The following is a 5185-nucleotide window of genomic DNA, read 5'->3' on the forward strand; positions in this document are numbered from 1 at the left end:
TTCACCCAGAACATTTAGATTTAACATTTAACATTTAGATTTAGCATTTAGATTTAACATTTAGATTTATATTTATATTTAGCATTTAGATTTAACATTTAGATTTAGATTTAGATTTAATATTTAGATTTAACATCAATCAATCAATCAATTTTATTTATAAAGCCCAATATCACAAATCACAATTTGCCTCACAGGGCTTTACAGCATACGACATCCCTCTGTCCTTTGGACCCTCACAGCAGATAAGGAAAAACTCCCCAAAAAAAAACGGGGGAAAAAAAAAACGGTAGAAACCTCAGGAAGAGCAACTGAGGAAGGATCCCTCTTCCAGGACGGACAGACGAGCAATAGATGTCGTACAGAACAGATCAACATAATAAATTAACAGTAAACCGTATGACACAATGAGACAGAGAGAGAGAGAGAGAGACAAAGACAGAGATAGATGCAGGACAGACGGTAATGACAGTAGCTTACAACAACATTAATGAAAGTAATAATATAATTAATAATAATATATTAATATTATTATTATTATTATTATATGTGTGACAATAATCATATGTGTATAATAACAGTAGAAGTATGACTAATGATAACAGCAGCAGCAGGGGGGCATCTGGCAGGACCACGGCAGCAGCACAACCACACACGTCACACTATCCAGGCACCGCTGCAATACGAGTTAACCTGAGAGACAGTGGAGCACAAAGGCTCTGGAAAAGAAGCCGAGTTAGTGACATCCAGAATGACTGAGTTAGCAAGATGCAGTAATAGGACGAGGAGAGAGAGAGAGAGAGAGAGAGAGAGAGAAGGTGCCCGGTGTATTATAGGGGGGTCCCCCGGCAGACTAGGCCTAAGTCAGCCTAACTAAGGGCTGGTACAAGGCAAGCCTGAGCCAGCCCTAACTATAAGCTTTATCAAAGAGGAAAGTCTTAAGTCTAGTCTTAAATGTGGAGATGGTGTCTGCCTCCCGGACCGCAACAGGAAGATGATTCCACAGGAGAGGAGCCTGATAGCTGAAGGCTCTGGCTCCTGATCTACTTTTGGAGACTTTAGGGACCACGAGTAACCCTGCATTCTCAGAGCGCAGTGTTCTGGTGGGATAATAAGGCACTATGAGCTCTCTAAGATATGACGGAGCTTGACCATTTAGAGCTTTATAAGTTAACAGTAGGATTTTAAATTCAGTTCTGGATTTTACAGGGAGCCAGTGCAGAGAAGCTAAAACAGGAGAAATATGATCTTGTTTCTTAGTTCCTGTTAGTACACGTGCTGCTGCATTCTGAATTAGCTGGAGAGTTTTTAAGGACTTACTAGAGCTACCAGATAATAGAGAGTACAGTAATCCAGCCTTGAGGTAACAAAAGCGTGGACCAATTTTTCTGCATCTTTTCGGGTCAGGATAGGCCTAATTTTCGCAATATTACGCAGATGAAAAAATGCAGTCTGTGAGTTTGTTTTAAATGAGAATTAAAAGACAAATCTTGATCAAATGTTACTCCGTGGTTTCTTACGGTAGTGCTAGAGGCCAGAGCAATGCCATCTAGAGAAACTATGTCATCAGATAAAGAGTCTCTGAGTTGTTTGGGGCCAAGAACAATAACTTCAGTTTTGTCTGAATTTAACATCAGGAAATTGGTGCTCATCCAGGTTTTTACGTCTTTAAGGCAATTATGGAATTTAGTTAATTGATTACTTTCTTCTGGCTTCATAGATAAATACAACTGTGTATCATTTGCATAACAATGGAAATTTACAGAGTGATTTCTAATGATGTTACCTAAAGGAAGCATATATAGAGTACTGGTCCGAGCACAGAACCTTGCGGAACTCCAAAACAAACTTTAGTACGTAAGGATGATTCATTATGAACGTCAACAAACTGAAAATGATCAGATAAATAAGATTTAAACCAGCTTAGTGCAGAACCTTTTAGGCCAATTAAGTGTTCCAGTCTCTGTAGCAGAATTTGATGGTCAGTTGTGTCAAACGCTGCACTAAGATCTAATAAAACAAGTACAGAGACGAGTCCTTTGTCTGAAGCAATCAGAAGGTCATTTGTAATTTTAACTAGTGCTGTCTCAGTGCTATGATGCACTCTAAATCCTGACTGAAATTCCTCAAATAAATTATTATCATGGAGAAAATCACACAGCTGGTCTGCGACTACTTCCTCACATTTAGATTTAGATTTAGCATTTAGATTTAGATTTAATATTTAGATTTAACATTTAACATTTAGGTGCCACATTTAATATTTAGATTTAACTATTTAATATATTTCTAAGTTAACAAATATTGCTGTAAATGTGGTAAAAGGTGACGTTAAAAAAATTCACAACACTTTTTTAAACATTGTTTGGAGCTAAATGTGGCAAAATGCTGATGTTATTTTCAGAGTGAGACACTTTACAAACGGCACCCCATACTCTTCCTGATAAGGTGAAATTACTGACACACCAGTGCAGCTCTCGGGGCACCACGCCGGACATAGCTGTCACCAATGATCCACACTGTGCCTATAAAAGTAAAATGAGTGTAATAAATGCTTTAGGTAATGAAAAACAGAAAGTTAACGATAAAGGGTAAATCAGTTCTTTTTGTTGACAATCCTATTATGTCACATCTGTAGGATAAAATAAAACAGGGAGCAACACCTCAAAATATAGATGACAGTCTTTTAAATGCTTTCTTTTTGTCCTTGGAAGACAATGTAATATTAGCTGTCTAAAGTCAAGTAGCCAAAAGTTGGAGACGTGGCCATGACCTCAACACCGGTGATATACTGAAAAAATTTAACACCTTGTAAGAAGTATAACACTGCCTTTCTTTCACAATTTCTACATTTCTTTATCATGTTCTAGATGATAATCTCGCACTGCGCTGTTCATAACAGTAACGTTAACATTACACATACATTTCAGTCCCCTTCAGACTTTTATCAGTGTCAAAATCATAAATATGCCTGCTGTTTGCAATAGCAGTGTGGGTACTAGGATATAATCTTTAATGTCAGCCGTTATGCACACTGCAAATCCAACTACTAACTCGAATTTCTTGTTTGGTGTCAACAAAACATTCATGGAAAGAAAGAACACTACCGTTAAATGGCTAACATTACATGACTTAGCTTATTAACATTATCTTATTCAAAGTATAATCAAGTGACATCCAAATAAACAACTCGTTACTAAAGGGTTGTTTTTAGGTGGGGTGGGAGTTTTATATCTGTCCTGATGTCACCTTTTGTGATCATGTGTGTTTACCTTTTGTCATGCTTCTCTCGTTTAGAACAATCCTTCATAAAATGGTCCTGGAGGGAAGAGTGGAGCCTCAACAGGCGAAAAAAGTGGGACAACTTAAAAAAAATACAAATAAATAAAGTATGTGCAGGTTTGGATAATGATATGGAAACTACATTTGTTTTACCCAAGTTAATACTTTGATAAAGAAATGTAGAAAAAACTCCAAGGCACTCTCCCATAGTAGTTACAGAGCCTTTATTCTTTATTCCTTGAATCTGTTTAACTTCCTGATGAAGGCTCGATGCTGAAACGTGTCGAAGGACTGTGTTTTTAAGGTTTATATGACCATGCCATAAGAATAAAGGCATTTAACTGCTTTGGGAGAAAAAAATCCAAGGCCTTGGAGTTTTTTGTTTGTTTCTTTATCACTACATGAATCCCATTCCAAAGAGCACCTCAAACATACCTCTTTTTGAGTCCATGATGCACTTCTTTTTCAAGACTTTTTTAATAAATACTTTGCAGAAAACTGCTGCTGTTGTGATTGATTTCCTCTCCCTTAGGAATGCAAAGATCCAGGGACAGGTCAGGGGGTCGGCAGGAAGCCCACTGCTGCCACCTGGCCCTGGTTTGTCCTCATGGATGAGGGTTTAGGACAGAGGCCTTCCATTGCCCCTCCTGTCCTGTTGCCTCCATCCCTGAGGACACACCAGGGCCAGGTGTTGTAGTGGGTGAGCAGCATGAGGAGGAGGATGAGGAGAGGCAGCCTGGGCCAGCGACAGGAGGGATTATACATTATCAGTTACATTTCTTATTGACAACTACAGTAAACTTTTGAACTACTTTTCAGTGACAACACAATTTATTTTTTTCTTTGATAACCAAATATTTACAAAGATACGCTCTGAACATTTCTAACTATTTACAAGTTTACAAGTGGGCATTCTTAACATGTACAACTACAAAAGATCAGCAGAAATCACTATTTACAGAGAACAAATATAAAATGATGTAAAACGTGTCCACCAGCACCTCCAGGGACTCTGCTCAGCCTGAAATCTTGCCTTGTGTCACCATGATTAAAGAAGTTTTGCAGCACCGGAACAGCCAGGTTTATTCTGCAGTACAGGGGCCTGGTCTGGATGGGGAAAGGAGGGTAAGAACAGGAGTACATAAATGATCAAAGCAACAACAGCTATTTAATTTTAGTTAATAAGACAATTCTAGTTAAAGCTATAGCTTGGATAAATAATGCTATATCGGTCCATCTATCCACTTTGGCTTCTCAATATGGTTTTACTAGGTCCAATTCAAGCACTTTTCAGACCTTAAAAATACAGCATTAAAATTACACCATTTCAAAGATTTTAAGCACCTGCATGAACCCTGTATCAAGTGTAATGGTTAAATGACATTAACCACATATAGCTAGCGTTTGTCACTTAACGGTATCGTTTATTAACGGGTATATTAATCACCACGAACTATGCTAGCTATATGAACATTAATGTGGGTTAAAATAACAGGTTCACCTCGCCACGGCTCTCTCCCAGCCGGAGATAAACGAGCCGCCGGTGTCGCCGGAGCCGCCTCTCCTCTTCCTCAATCAAAAAGTAAATTAAATAAACAAAATGACAAACTCTAGCCCCATTTTATCGCCGGTATGTCCGTTCGTCGCTGCCTTCTGTTGTGTTTTTCCCCAGCTTGGGCGACAGGAATCATGACGTGCTGACGTGGTGACGTGGCAACCAGGAAATCCTCCCTAGGCGAGACCGTCCCATTTAACAACGGTTGACGACTCCTTCGCAGGCACCTCCAAAGGACTAGCCTTCGGAGGCTGCGTAGGCCGCGTCCTTCGAAGGATGCAGACCCTGAATTGGGACATAGCTACTGTCTTGCAACAGTGAGCCTCGACAAATATCCACTTCATGAAA

At 39.2% G+C, this 5185-nt stretch overlaps 1 long non-coding RNA gene across 4 annotated transcripts; it reads right to left on the reverse strand.

Annotated features, from left to right (window-relative positions):
* Positions 1 to 4985, reverse strand: LOC117264684 (uncharacterized). Of its 4 annotated transcripts, none has more exons than XR_004502348.2 (4): positions 4784 to 4985; positions 4284 to 4389; positions 3273 to 4018; positions 1 to 2525 (listed from the first exon to the last, which is right to left on the reverse strand). It is a non-coding gene; the product is annotated as an uncharacterized LOC117264684 (long non-coding RNA). The 4 variants fall into 4 exon arrangements; XR_004502349.2 differs by having other exon boundaries at positions 1 to 3338; positions 3718 to 4018; positions 4784 to 4983; XR_004502350.2 differs by having other exon boundaries at positions 1 to 3364; positions 3718 to 4018; positions 4784 to 4983.
* Positions 4986 to 5185: the final 200 nt, after the last annotated feature.

Source organism: Epinephelus lanceolatus, chromosome 10, assembly GCF_041903045.1.
Source record: "Epinephelus lanceolatus isolate andai-2023 chromosome 10, ASM4190304v1, whole genome shotgun sequence".
Lineage (NCBI taxonomy): Eukaryota > Metazoa > Chordata > Actinopteri > Perciformes > Serranidae > Epinephelus > Epinephelus lanceolatus.